Source organism: Choloepus didactylus, chromosome 17 (genome assembly GCF_015220235.1).
Source record: "Choloepus didactylus isolate mChoDid1 chromosome 17, mChoDid1.pri, whole genome shotgun sequence".
In the NCBI taxonomy this organism is placed as follows: domain Eukaryota; kingdom Metazoa; phylum Chordata; class Mammalia; order Pilosa; family Megalonychidae; genus Choloepus; species Choloepus didactylus.
In genome coordinates, this window is record NC_051323.1 from 646,820 (window position 1) to 662,551 (window position 15,732).

Genomic DNA, 15,732 nt, shown 5'->3' on the forward strand with positions numbered 1-15,732 from the left:
CAAATAGAAAAAAGGAGAAAGCAACCACAATGAGAATCAATTTAACAATTTTACATCTAAAAATTAATAATAAGTAGAAATAGAGATAGATAACAGACAAATATATTACTTTATATCGGTAATTCATAGGCCTTCATCTGAAGTTATAAATAGAATAAGGATTTTGTTATATATAAAAACTATCAAAAAAGATTCAATGAGAAGGCTTGATTTCCATGAACTGTGTTGAATGGCCAGGAGAAAGACTGTTGGAGCCCAGCAGGCCAAGCTGGGCAAACACAGCCCCCAATACAATTGGTTAACTTTTCTTTCAAATGTCGACAATGGAAACTTCTATAAATGAAAATACTGTCTAACCAATTCCCTCCTCTTACATCAACACTAAACATGTGCCCCTGGTTTTAACTATATACCTAACATTTATTTGCTTTTTGTTTGTTTTTTGGAGGGATCAGGCTTGACCATTTCAATAACTTCCCCAAGTCTTGAGCTCCAGCCATGAATCCTTAATGGCTGTCAGAGACCCACTTACTTTTGTAGCTTCATCTCCTAACATTCCCTCCCTTGGTATCTAAGGTCCAGTCATGCTGACTGACTCTATTTCTTGTGCTCAATCTTCTCTCTTTCAAATTCCATTGTTCATTTACTTCTAATCCTGTTCTCTACTCCTAAACTATGTACTTTTATCCCTGTGGCTCTTATTTATCTTTCATATTTCTTCTTAGCCCTCATTCCTTCCCATCATGTTTATCTTGGATATTCCACCATATGCTTCCAGGGCACACTGTACAACCCAGAATTAACATCAGCCAATTTTTTTTGGTAGTAAAAAACAGCTTCAATATTACATGCCATACATGTTGCTTTGACACATATCATTTCCTTGATGTTAATCAATAATGATATGTGTAACCTGCAACACAGGAACAGCAAAATTATGCAATGCTTTACAAATTTGCATGCCATACTTGTGCAGGGGCCATGGTAATCTTCTCTGTATCCCTCTAATTTTAGTATATGTGCTGCCTAAGTGAGTAGAGCATTATCCCATTTTATCTTACTCAGCTGTTTCCTCTCTAGATGGTAGGCTCTAAATCCATGAGTTTCAATATGGCTACCCAGGGGAATCACCTGGAGAGCTTTAAAATTATTGAACTCCTGGCATGTCACCCAGATTTTCTTCTGATTTAAGTAGTCTAGGGGGGCAACCTGGGAACTGTAATATTTAAAAGCTTCCCAGGTTATTCTAATATGCAGCCAAGTTTGAGAACCACTATCCTAAAGTTACCAAGAATTTCTGTCCACCATTGTATTCCCAGTTCTAAAGTAAAGCCTGACACACAGTAAATCAAAAAATACTTGTCAACTTAAGCAGACAGGAAGTGAAACGTATCATTTTCTTCCTGGAAATCTTAGGTCACAGGGCGTATGACCCTCTCCAGAAGTGTGTAGTGACTTACCTCTGAAGGGGGCAGCTCCCCACCCCTGTGAATGCAGCTGGGCTGTGCTCCCCCCTGCCTGCACTTTGGCTTAAGACACCTGGGTCCATGGTCTGGCGGCCCTGGCTTGCTGGACTAGCCCACATAGAACCTCTCTGATGTGCCGAAGCTCTGCAGACAAAACCCACAAAGCTTAGTTTGCCAAAAGTTAGACTTCCCCTTCAGGGCATGAGCCAGGATGTCAGATTGGAGAATGTAATCCATGTTTTGCAGATGCCAATGAATATATTTGTGGTGCAGCTACTCTGTTGCCACCAGCTGTGCTCACCAGTCTACAGAACAAAAATCCTGTTACCAGAGACAGTCCAGTCACAATTAGCTGGAAAAATATGCCTAGCTGCTTTTTGTCCAAGCCCGTTTTAATATAGCCAGATGTTCTTATTGTCCCAATTCTTCCCTCCCATGGAAATGAGCTGAGTTGTGGTTCCTGGATCACCAGAAGTTGACATCCTTTGACCTGGTGCCCAAAATAGCAGATTTTTAGAACTCAGAGGTTTCCTAGGCCAATAACATCATTCTACATTAATACATGAACACAGAGAAGTTAAATGTTCAAGGTTCAGGATGATATGTCTACTTCTTGGCATAACCAGGAATAGAATCTGTAATATCTGGAATAGCAATAACAAGCAAGAAACATGCAGGTTCAAGCCCTCAGCACTTTTCAACAAATAAATAACCACCATCCATTTATCTATGTGTTCAATAGCATTTATTTAAAATCTGCCACAAATATAGCACAAGTTTATAGGGGTTCAAAGATGCAAAGCAGAATGCTTCTTTTAAGGAGGAGTAGAGAAAAATAAAGAGAAAGTAGAACAGGGCAGTAATGCTGTGATTTAGTGGCACACATATGGTGTTACTGAGAGAAGAGGGTGGAAAGCGGGGAGCAGGAGTCAGCAAACCTGATGAAAATGGCATGAAAAAAAAATAAAAAAAAAATGGCATGAGCAGTGTATAGGAAAAAAGCAAATGGAGAGAGTTTGGATGGACAATTCTTTCCGCAAGTACTGAAAGGAATCATGGGTAATAATCCCTTGGAAGTGGAGAAGACATTTCCAACTGTGTATGATTCAATGTCCAGGAGCATCAGTGGGAAAGATTAACAAATTTGATTACATGAAACTTTACAAAAATGGCAAATGACATCATAAGCAAAATAAGAATACAAGAGTTAAACTGGAAAAAACACATGCAACCATCTATCACAAAATTTTAGTATGTTTCATTTAAAAAAGAACTTCTGAAAACAGAGGAAAGGACTAATGGGCTGCAGCTATGAAGAGACAATTTACAATATACCATTTCTGGTACATTGCTTTTGTCAGCCAAGCAAACTAGAATAGTGAGGCTTTGAAAAAGGGGTACACCCATGCGTCCCTAGTGGGAATACAAAATGAGGCAAATTCACTGGAGCAGAACTGGGTAATATCTAGACAGACTGCATATACATTTACTCTTTAACCCAGAAATCCCACTTCTAGGGATTTGTCTCGATGATAAATCAACAGAAACACAAAATAATTTGTTCACAAAGACCTGCACTGCATTACCATTTGTAATAGAAAAAAAATGAAACAAACCAAATGTCCATCAATATGGAATCAGTTGCATAAATATGATATGTTCAAACAATGGAAGACCTTGCAGATATTAAAAAGTAATGAGACCTAATACTAAATACTGCTTTGTAAATGATCTCCAGTATTTATTGTTAAATGAAAAGTCAGTCACATGCATGTGTGTACATAAGCATATGCACACTTGTTCAGAATGAATAAAAAAATAAAATAACAAACCATCATTATTTTGGAATGGTCTTCTATGGGAGAGGGTGGGAGGAGGGTGGAGGGGACAGTGTCAGATGCTAGATTACCCTAAATATACTGCAGTTTATAGATTTTTAAGTCTATAAATCCTTTCAAGAGAAGAACATCTCAGAATAAACACACCAACACACCCACCAATAAATCTATTTTTGAAAACAGGTGAATATATTTTTCTTCAGCCCCTTACATTATAATCCACCAGGGATATACAGTCAGATAACATTTCAACAACTGAAATGATGGGGTCAGGGTCTCCTCATGCTTACTGCTGCCTTGTTGCAGTCTGAAGTATTCCTGATCTCTTCTTGATAAAGAGGATTTTCTTGAATGATGTTCTAGGATTTGAGTTGGGAATATCAGTTGAACATATGACCTTTTAAAAAGATACATATCTCCTGGTACAGTCCACTATAAAGGCCTAGAAACAACCACAATGCAGCACCACTCAGCACTTCCAGTGCCTAGACTGTGACTTCTAATTATCATTTCCCATGAAAAGATATCAGAGCTCCTTGGAAAAATGGATGATTGTACAGGGACTGTACCTGATGATCCCAGACCCCCTTTTTGAGAGGGGAGGCCCATCCTCAATTCTAAGAGAAGGCAGAAGCAGAGACTGGGTCCAGATGCAGAGAGGATGCTTCCGAGGCTTTGTGGGGTCAGGTTGTGATGGACAGTTGGTTTGTTCTCACTGTATCCTTTTTCTCCAGTAAATAGGAGGCAAGGTCATTAACAGAGAAAGCATGTAAGTGGTAAGGTAGGGATTTTAAAGAAAGTAGAGCATATCTGAAGTTGTCCTAGGGGAAAGCAGGCAAGAGCCATAGCCCATGGATGGCAGTGGGTGGACAGCAAGGGCAGCGAGCCTGGGGATCAAAAATTTCAGTGGCCCCAGGAAGCCTGCTGGGTGGGTTCTCTCAAGCAGCCCTGAGCATTTAGGATGGAGGGATGGAGATGGCAGATAGTAGAGCTCAGAAAGAGTTGTTTGCTTTTCATTGATTGGTTTTAAATTTTTGTTAAAGAAAGAAAATTTACATGTAATTATATACTGAGAGAAAGCATTCATGGAGGGTGAGAAGGTGAAGGAAAAGTAAAGGCAGGGATTAACAGTGGCTTTCAACTGTGGTCTGGGGACTGGCAGCACCAGCAACCCCTGGGAACCTTGAAGAAATGCAGATTCCCAGGTTCCTACCCCAGACCTAGATGATCAGGGATTTGGGGCTGGGGTAGGAGTGGGCCACAATCTGCATTGTAACAGCATTTTGAAGTGGCTCCTACTACCTTCAAAGGGTAAAAGCCCAGGTGGGTTGACCTAGAGGAGGGGAGCCATGTCTCATGGATGCAGGAGGGAGCAGGTAGCCACTGTTTACAGGCAGGGGGTGAGGAGTCCACTGAGTTCCTGCTCCTGTTTTCTCTGCAGAAAGGAAGATGGTGGGAGTGTTGTAGAGTAGGGAAATTTTCATTCTTTCCTAAGGCAAATATTTATTGAATGCGTGTGGAAAGCCGCCTCCCGAATCGGGCCTAGCGTATGCGCTGCAGCCTGCTCTAGAGTTACCCCCGCCCATCGAGTGAGCCAAGATGGCGCCTGCATCCTGTTTCCGCATAGTGACGCATGTATCCGCCACCCGCTCCTACCAATCGAAATCCTGTATACGCGATACTAGCCTAGAAGCTTATTGGTTGTTAATTGTGTATAAAAGGTCTTACCCGGACGGGGTAGGGTGAGACAGCCCACAAGGAGCCGTGCCTGACGGCCACATCGAGGCTGCTCTCCCACGAGGCGCCGTGCCCCGTGTGGGAACCAGTAACACAGAATGTTCATCTAGCTGTAGTAAAGGGCTTGCTTTCACAACTGCCGTGTGGTTCGAGTCGTGATTCATGACCAGGTTAGTTCGCGCAGTCTGCATCTCTCTCTCTCCTTCCCTGTTTCCCCTCGCCGGCCGGGAACCGGGGACCGAGCGGGGCAGCGCCGGACAAGTGGTGGCCCGTACGGGGCAGCTCCTCCTCCTGCCTCGCTCTCGACGGTCCCTCTGTGAGGAGAGCAGCGCTGCGCGTCGAGCTTACGGCGGACTTCCCGCGCCTGATCAACGCGAGAAGGTGAGTGCGTCTTATTACATGATAGTTAGGGCCCGTGGGTTTTCAGGTGACCCCGGGGGACTCGGAAGAGCTCTCCGAGTGACTGAAGTATAGTGCCGACTGCAATCATGGGGCAGTCCGGAAGTTCACCTCTCTTAGCTCCCTTAAAGAACCTTTTGAAACAACGGGGTATCTCGGTCAGGAAAAGCTCCCTTCAGCGTTTTCTTGATGATGTTGATACTTTTGCCCCTTGGTTTGCCTGCACCGGCAGCCTTAGCCTACCCTCTTGGATGAAGCTCGGTCGCGACATAGACCGAGCGCGCCAGACGGGCGTGTGTATGGACCCGATTCTAGTACCCATATGGGAGACCGTCCGTGCGGTCCTTGAACTAGAATCGGCTACCGGCCTAAGCCCGTCCTCTGTCTTGCAAGAAGCACGGTGCGCGCTCCAAGAAACCCAGTCAGTTTCGTCAGCGGACGGCTCCTGTAAGGGCAAACCGCCGGAGTCCAGTGACTCTGACTCAGAGTCAGATAGCGATACTGACGAGAAGGCGGAAGCATCCCCGCTAATTGAGTGGGAGGAGCCTCCCGCCACACCCGTGCGGCCTTCCGCCCCGCCAATGTCTACCGCTGCACCCCCAGGGACACCCCAGCTCCCAACTGACGCCTTGGGCGGTCCCACCAAAGGACCTTGCCGAGAGCTCCCTCTAGTGGCCATGCCCAGTAAATGTAATTATCCTTTGCTGCCAGACCCGGAAACCCCGATGGGTCGGTCAGGGGAGGGGCAACCTTTGCCGTACCCCCCGCCCGAGTATACAGGCCCTCAGGACCCTTTGCCATTAGGTAGTGGTGGGAGACATTTCTGGAGATGGAACTCTTTCACAACATTTAGACCTTTTGGCATGCTGGGTGGCTACCAGCCACTTGAGCCGCAGCCAGTCTCAGAAATGTACCCGGTTATTATCAATCCCCAAGGTGGCAATCGGCACGAATCATATGATTACAAACTATTGAGGGAATTGAGGCAGGCCGTCCATCAGTATGGCCCCAATGCCCCTTATACCTTGAACATGATCGAGAACCTCTCTGCTCTAAATCATACACCCGCAGATATTTTTCAGCTAGCCCGTGCTTGCTTGCCGTCAGGCCGATTCATAGATTGGAAAGCATGGTTTGAGGAGTTAGCTGAAGAGCAGGCCGCAAGGAATGCGGCGGGGAGACGTGGCGGGTGGAATGCTGACATGCTGTTGGGGAGAGGCGCCCATGCCCAGAACCAAACGGGTTTCCCACAAGAGGTCTATGCCCAGATCTTCCGCTGTTTTGTGGGTGCCTGGAAAAAGCTAACAGGTGAGGGAGAGGCTCAGGCCTCACTCAGCAACATACACCAAGGCCCCACAGAACCATTTGCGGATTTTGTAGCCAGGATGCAAACCGCAGCTGAGAGAATCTTCTCAGATCCAGGAGTAGCAGAGACTGTGGTTAAGCAAATGATTTTTGAGCAGTGCAACAAGGAGTGCAAAGTTATCCTGGCACAAAACAGAGCAAAAAATTTGACAGAGTGGGTCAGGCTCTGTAGAGATGCTGGCAGCCCTTTAACTAATGCAGGTCTAGCTGCCATGCTAGCCAGCTCCCTACAGGTGGCTACAAAAAGCCCGAGAACCTTAGGGGCAAAGTCTAACGGGTGCTATGGCTGTGGCCAATTAGGGCACTTTAAGAGAGATTGTCCCAATAGACGTCAGCCCCCTGCCACTCAACGGTTTGGCGAACCAGGTGCAGCAACCAGGCCGTGTGGCCGTTGCCACAAAGGCCCCCACCGCGCAGAAGACTGTAAATCGGTTTTCGATGCGCAGGGTAGACGCCTCTCTGGCCGCCCCGAGCAGATTCCAAAAAACGGGAAGAGGGGGTCCGCCCTTTCGACGGACCCCCTTGCATGCCATTCGACAACACAGGATCCGATCAAATTCGTGCGTCCCCCGGCTCAGCAGGACTGGACCTCTGTGCCACCTCCAGACTCGTACTAACCCCCTCCATGGGTGTCCAGTTAGTAGGGACCTCCTTCAAGGGGCCCTTACCGGCTGGTACTGTAGGGCTCATATTGGGAAGAGCATCCACGGCCCTGAAAGGATTAACAGTTATACCAGGACTTGTAGATTCAGATTTCACAGGCCGTGCCCAAGTTATGGTTCAATCTCAGCGGGGCACCTTAGTCATTGCAGAAGGTGATAAGCTGGCGCAGCTCCTGCTCTTACCCAGCTTACATGCAGTCTTTCCAAGCAGAATCAGACAGAGAGGGGAAAAAGGGTTCGGATCCAGTGGAGCGATTTTTGAGGGACTCCATATGTCCCTGGAGTCTCGACCTATGCTAACCATTAAGGTGCAAGGCAGATCTTTCTTGGGCCTGCTCGATACAGGGGCCGATCGGTCTATCATAAGACAACAAGAATGGCCCCCCACCTGGCCAACGAGCAGGGCGGAAGAGCCCATTAGAGGAATAGGCCAAATTTCAGCGCCCATGCTCAGTGCAGCTGCCCTTCATTGGGCCGATGAAGAAGGACACCAAGGCAGTTTCCAGCCTTATGTATTAGCCCTGCCTGTGTCTTTGTGGGGAAGAGACATTCTGACCCAAATGGATGTTACTTTAATTAGCGGCTACTCCCCAACCTCTAAGCGACTGCTAAAAGAAATGGGGTATACCCCCGGCAAGGGTTTAGGAGCTTCACTGCACGGACGTGCGGAGCCTATACAAGCTGCCCCCAAGTCTGACAGACGAGGCTTGGGTTTTTCATAGGGGCCACTGAGGAGAGATTCCCACCCACACCTATAAAACTAAAATGGAAAACCGAGGCTCCGGTGTGGGTGCCTCAGTGGCCCTTGCCACAGGAAAAACTTGCAGCGTTGCACGCCCTAGTATCAGAACAACTAGAAAAGGGCCATATCGCCCCTTCCACGTCACCGTGGAACACCCCTATATTCGTAATAAAAAAGAAATCTGGTAAATGGAGACTGCTACATGATCTAAGAGCTATTAACGATTGCATGGAGCCTTTAGGGCCCGTTCAGATGGGACTGCCCCTCCTCTCGGCATTACCGGAGCACTGGTCGATTTTCATCATAGATCTGAAAGATTGCTTCTTTTCTATTCCGCTCCACCCTGAAGACACCCCTAAGTTTGCCTTTACTGTGCCCTCTAGTAATCAAGAGGAGCCCTGTCAACGCTTTGAATGGACAGTCCTGCCCCAAGGCATGGCTAATAGTCCTACCATGTGCCAGCTGTATGTCGCTGCGAAGCTAGCTAGCACTCGGCAGCAGTTCCCTCAAGTGAAAATCATCCATTATATGGATGACATTCTCTTAGCCCATAGAGACACAGATCTTCTTAAAACAGTTTTGTCACATTTAGTCCTTAGTCTTAGAGAAGCTAACCTAGAGATTGCCCCTGAAAAAATCCAAATGACTGACATTACCACTTTCCTGGGGGCGAAAGTCGCACCCACTCATGTTTCCCCCCAAAAGGTGTCTCTCAGGCTAGACAATATACACACTCTCAATGATCTACAAAAACTCATGGGGGATATCAATTGGATCCGTCCATACCTAAAAATACCCAATGTCAAACTAACACCTTTGTTCGACCTGTTGAAGGGGGATTCTAATATAAACTCACCTCGAAGCTTCACTCCAGAGGCAAGGCGAGCACTATGCCAGGTGGAACAGGCGCTCAGTGGCGCTGCATTGAAGAGAATAGACCCTGATGAGCCTTTTGAAGCCTGCGTGCTGCCGACAGAATTACAGCCCACTGCGGTACTGTGGCAGCGGGGGCCGCTGCTCTGGGTCCACCCTGGAGTTTCCCCCAAAAAAGTCCTAGAGCACTATCCTACAGCGGTTGCAGACTTGGCCCTAGAATGCATTAAAAGGGCTGTGCAGCATTTCGGTCAGCAGCCCAAAAATCTCAGGGTGCCTTATTCTTCCCAGCAGCTTGAGATACTCACCGGATGCATAGATCAATGGGCCATTCTCCGGTGTACATTTCTTGGTCCCATTAACAATCAGTTCCCTAAGGCTCCTCTCTTGCAGTTTGTCACCCGGCACCCAGTGATTTTTCCCAAAGTAACCTCTCCTAGGCCACTAGCAGGCGCCCCCACCGTATACACGGACGGCTCCAGCTCTGGAACAGGGGCGTATTGTGTGGAGGGGGACACTCCTAAAACAGTGCTCTTCCAACCACAAAAGCCTCAATGGGTAGAACTGCAGGTTATCATTGCAGTCCTGGAAAGCCTTTCCGAGCCCTTAAATGTCGTCTCGGATTCTGCTTATGTTGTGAACTCTGTACAAATTTTAGAAACGGTGGGCATTGTTAAACATTCCTCTACAGTAAGGACGTTCTTTGCCAAACTACAGGAGGTTATATGGACCAGGCAACACCCTTTTTACATAACCCATATTAGAGCCCACACAGGTTTGCCTGGCCCTATGGCCCAGGGGAACCATAGCGCAGATGTAGCCACTCGACAGCTGCACATCTTTCCGACGCTGGTACCGTATCAACAAGCCCGAGAATTCCATGCCAAGTTTCACATCAATGCAGGTACCCTAGCTAAGCGGTTCAGCATACCACGTGCAGCTGCTCGAGATATTGTCCGAGCCTGCAACAATTGTGCAGAGCAGAGAGCAGTCCCCTCGGTTGGGGTCAACCCTAGGGGTCTCACCCCAGGGGATACTTGGCAGATGGATGTCACTCATCATTCAGAGTATGGTAAGATCAAGTACTTACATGTGTCGGTGGACACATGCTCCCAAGTTTTATTTGCCTCTGCTGAACCAGGAGAAAGAGTCTCCCACGTCATTGCACACTGCCTTGCTGCATGGGCAGCTTGGGGTAAGCCAAAGACGTTAAAGACGGATAACGGGCCTGCCTACACTAGTAAATCCTTCCAAAAATTTTGTGACAACATGGATGTCCAATTAAAACATGGCATCCCCTATAACCCTCAGGGGCAAGGAATCATTGAAAGAGCACACAGATCTCTCAAAGACTTGCTTAAAAAACAGAAAGAGGGTATAGGCCACGGCCTGTCCCCAAAAGCTCGACTGTCTGTAGCCTTGCTCACATATAATTTTTTAAACGAAAATTCACAAGGAATGACACCTGCCCTGCAACACACCACCCCGAGTCCTCTGCATAGAGGTCTAGTCCGTTGGAAGGATGTCCTGTCGGGGCAGTGGAAAGGCCCTGACCCGGTGCTCAGCTGGGCCAGAGGCTCTGTTTGTGTTTTTCCCCAGGAACCAGGACGTCAACCAGTGTGGGTTCCGGAAAGACTGGTGAGAACCGTGACATCACCTGAAGAAGCCAAGGAACAGCTGTCAGAAACGCCAACGAATATACAACCTGAACCATTAGACCAAGCCTCCGACCCTGCTGATGATGGCGACGACCGACAAGACGATAATAGTAGGACTGACCACCCCGCGGTTGCCCAAAAAGAGGATCGGTAACTCTGTTCTTTGCTCTCCTATAGCAATCCTTCTAATCTGTCTTTTTCTTTTTAGTGGAACTGTGGTAGCGCAGGAGAGTGGTCTTTGGGGCCTGTGGCATCATCCCCCGACCCTGGCCCCATTCTCTGCTGGGTCTCCCGCCTCTCCTGTGTTTTTCACTCGTACCCTGTCTCTAGGTCTCCACCACCTGCCTTCTGACCCTCCACAAGCTTCAACGAGTCCTTCCCCCTCACCAATGACACACTGATCCTCTCTTTTGCTAACCTCTCTGTCAAGGTTGTCAACACCACAGTTGCGGCGAATGCTACTTGTGAAACTGGTAATGGCGAGTTAAGTAAGGGAGTCTTGCTTGAATTTCTTAACGTTACAGGGAAGAGCCGCCAGTCTTGTGAAGGGATCTTGAGTAAAAAGGAGACTCAAAGGTGCCTTTTCCTTCCAGGGCTTGCTCCTACAGTCTGCAACCGTTCCAAAGACCCGGATGCCTCGCCGCCCCGCTATCCTAGTGTATCGCCCAAGTTATGTCTGGCTCCCCGTCAAGGCAACCGACTGGGTTGGCCCTGTTTCTCAAGTTGTTTCACTTAACAATATCCCCTTCTCTAAGTCTAGGCGTCCAAGAGGCATAAAAGAATGGCTATCGAATGCTGCCAGTGTAGCTTCCTCTTTGTTTGTCCCAACGATCGGGCAGGCTGTGCTACAAGCATGGACAGATTGGCAGCTCGCCATAACGATGGAAACGGTAAATGGCTTGGTCAACCTTACCCGAGACGTGCTACGCCGCCACAATCAGATGCTGAACTTAAATTTCCAGGCCATTCAGAAACTCCAAGCGGAGATAGATGAACTTGGACTGGAAATAGATGGACTCTGGAGAGTGCTTCAGCAAACATGTGACACCCGGTGGCTTACGGTTAAACTCTGTGTCACTCCTGTCAGGGCCAACGTGACCGGAAGCATTTCCAGAGTCTCTGATTGGCTGAAAAGGTCATATTTTCCTGAATTTGTTAATCTCTCCCAACAGGTGGAATCTAGTTTAGACACAATTGGGGGGATCAAGTTAAAACCCGTTAAAGTCGATCTCTCCGGGTTAGGCGAGGTTCTACAGAAACTATTGCACAGTGTTTCTTCCTGGTTCTCTTGGCCCAATTTAACTAATTGGATCCTCATTGCAGTGGGATTATTGGTGGGATTAGTCGTTGTTAAATGTTTGCTAGAACGCCTGTTTCAAGCGCAGCAGCAATTGCGTGTTACCACTATGATGGCTATGACTCCCACCTCTGTTACCCCCGATAGTGACCGATTTATTAACCATACCCCTTCCTGGTCGCCTCAGGTGGGGCGCTTTGGAGCAAAATTTGTAGCGAATCGCATGGCTGTTTCTCGGGTGTAAAAGGCGACACCAGTAGTCATAATTTTGTCTCAGGTGGGTCTCTAGGGCAGAGTCCTAGTTGTGGCCAGACTGGACCCTAGCCATTGCACAGAGACACCTAGTGACACCCCCGACTCTGGTTACTGCTGTTCCTGCCCCCGTCGTTGTTCCCCAGTTGCCAGGCAAAGCACTGCAGGGAGAGTCACGTTGCTTCCAGCTTACGGACTCTCCGGTCTCCATATGACGTGAGCATTCTGGTTGGTGCTAGAGGCTCCGCCGCTGGATGGCTGAGGCCTAGTCCAGACTCCCCAAAGCACCAAAGAGGTTGTGAACCATTTGGGTTCACGGGAGCACGCTCATCACTGGAGACACTGGGTCAAAAATAAATAAGAAAGGGGGAGATGTGGAAAGCCGCCTCCCGAATCGGGCCTAGCGTATGCGCTGCAGCCTGCTCTAGAGTTACCCCCGCCCATCGAGTGAGCCAAGATGGCGCCTGCATCCTGTTTCCGCATAGTGACGCATGTATCCGCCACCCGCTCCTACCAATCGAAATCCTGTATACGCGATACTAGCCTAGAAGCTTATTGGTTGTTAATTGTGTATAAAAGGTCTTACCCGGACGGGGTAGGGTGAGACAGCCCACAAGGAGCCGTGCCTGACGGCCACATCGAGGCTGCTCTCCCACGAGGCGCCGTGCCCCGTGTGGGAACCAGTAACACAGAATGTTCATCTAGCTGTAGTAAAGGGCTTGCTTTCACAACTGCCGTGTGGTTCGAGTCGTGATTCATGACCAGGTTAGTTCGCGCAGTCTGCATCTCTCTCTCTCCTTCCCTGTTTCCCCTCGCCGGCCGGGAACCGGGGACCGAGCGGGGCAGCGCCGGACAAATGCGTCTGACATGCATTCTGCTAAAAGGGGCAGAGAGAAGACAGACAAGGTCCTGGCCTTAGCAGAGCCTAGACTGTAGAATGTGGACACCAAAAATAAACAGGTTAGTGGATAAATAAACAGATGGTACAGGACTGTGGTGATTGCCATGAAGGGAATGGCAGTGTGTGACTGAGGAATCCCCCCTGACAGGGAGCCCTTGAGCTGAGGCCTGAATGATTAGAATGAGACCATCCAGGACCTGGCCCGGGAATTGTCCCTGCAGAGGGCTGGTGGGTGTGGGGAAGCGGGAGGAACTCAGTGAGCCCAGAGAAGAGAGAAGTCCATTGCTCAGAGTCTTGTGGGCCATGGGCCAGGGGAAAGTTTGAATTTAATTATTAAAACAAGAGGCCATTGAAAGATTTTAGGCATGAGAGTTGTCACATAAGCAAACCCAGGTTTTCTGACTCCTGTGCATTTCATAGGTATCTTACCTGAACATACCCTGTAGCACCAGCTACACGTTAAAATCACTTATGGAAATTATGTGTAAAAACTTCCTATGCCTGGACCCACCTCCAGAGACCCTGGTTACTTGGTCTGGAGGAGAGACCAGGCCCAGGGCTTTGGTGATGTTGCCCAGGTGATGTGGACATTCAAACCCTCACTTCTCTCCCCTACATTCACACCGAACTGAGCTTCCAGCAGCACATCCACTGTTCTCTGTCTCCTGGGTGTGGCCCCATCATTTTCTTTTACCTTCCATATTGCATTCTAGCAAGGGAGGGGGACCAGCTGACTTGGTTTGGGTTCCATGCAGACATGACCCCACCCCCAGCTAACTGTCCAGGGAGCCACTTTAGAAGGAAGGCTCCATCTTCTCACTCATCCCACATTCGCAGGTGCCTCCGCTCAGCAGGAGGTCCAGGAGTGGTGCTGGCAGACTGCAGACACTGGGCGAACATTTCAATAGCTGAAATGATGGGGTTGGGGGCTCCTCATGCTTACTGCTGCCTTGTTGCAGTCTGAAGTATTCCCAATCTCTTCTTGATAAAGAGGATTTTCTTGAATGATGCTCTAGGGCTTTCTCTTTGAAGATAAAGTGTCAGCAGGTTTTATCCTGGGGGGGGGGGAGTCTGAGTTCTACATAATTCATCTTCTGCTCTTTATGACTAGCAGATTTCTGGAAGTAGGAAGTGGGTGGGGTGAAGGAAGAACCTTGAGCACACGGCATTCAGCTGGTCCCAGAGTCCTTGAGCCTCCTCTCCCTCTTGGTCTTCCTTTTGCACATGCTCACCACATTGGGCTAGTCACACCCGACTCCCAGGTCTGCAGGTACACTCTTGTTCCTTCCTGCTCCACCTGCACAAGATGCAGCCTCGTGGGGGCAGGCCTCATGCTCAGCAGCCCTGTGCTCCCAGGGAACACAGGGCCCTTCACCTTTGCACCCTATCTGCATGGTCAGGCTCCTCCACATCTATTGGTCTGCAGAGAATGTTGAGCTCCCCTTCAGGCAGGTGAAAGCACATAGAACAGTGTTCAGCAGTCAGCGAGTGTGAGGTTTCTGTTCTTCCCTCTCCTTCATGCCCACACTCAGTCATGACCAAGTCCTACACGTTCTAGCCCATAAATATCTCCTCAAAACATCTCACTCTCCTCTGCATTGTTACTGCCTTTATCCATCCCGTGGGGGACCAAGGACAGCTGGTGGAAGAGGTCTGCCATGGATGCAGGCAATAGGGGGCACATGGACTTAAAATCAATAATAAAACCAACTTGAAGTTAGACTGCTCTTTAGTAGTACCACGCACCAGCCATTCCAGGTGTAAATGGTAAAATAGCTCTGCCCACCTAGGTATTTCACTAGTCAAAATTCTTAGCAGTTGTTACCATCAGGGTATATTCACAAACTCTAAAGTTGCATTTTTTATTACATATGCTTTAATAACCACTTTATTATACATGAAAGTTTAAAAGTTTCATGTATAATGAAATTAATAAGAATAAAGATAGTGGCAAACAGTGGCATACCAAACACTATGCTACACACTTTAAATGTATTATCCATTTAAATCCTTACAACTACATGAAGCAAGCATATTTCCATTTCTACTTTTCAAGTGAAGAAACCATGGCTTGTAGAGTTTAAGCCCATTGCCAGAGATCCCAACTCACACGTGGTGGAACTGAGTTTTGATGCCCGGGGCTCTGGCTATATGGAGCAAGCTTGTGAGTGGGGTCTTGCTCTGTCTCTTCAGCTACCCAGGCCTCCCCACTATCACCCAGGGTGTGGACTTGCAAAGCTACCCTGTTAGGGTGGGTACCGATACTGCCGGGCTCAGGTCCAGAGGGGGCTGAGCCTCAGGGATGGGGTTTCCTGGACAACAGCTCCTTTCTCTTTCCTTCCATCTTGTTTGTTCATTTGCATCTTCTCCTGCCTAGTGCCTATCTGTGCCTTCTGTCCACTTTTTAAAAATTAGATTAAAGATTTTCTTATCCATGAATACTAACATTTGATATTTAAAGTGAAAAATAGTATAATAAAGATGCTAGTGGACAGCACTTACTGAGGGCTAACCATGTGTCAGTTCACTTTCTATGGATTTC

The 15,732-nt window shown here is 48.0% G+C and overlaps 1 non-coding gene across 1 annotated transcript; it reads right to left on the reverse strand.

Moving 5' to 3' along the window:
- Window positions 1–931: 931 nt before the first annotated feature.
- LOC119513011 lies at window positions 932–1,038 on the reverse strand. The gene has a single exon (XR_005212519.1). It is a non-coding gene; the product is annotated as a U6 spliceosomal RNA (small nuclear RNA).
- Between the last annotated feature and the right edge of the window lie 14,694 nt (window positions 1,039–15,732).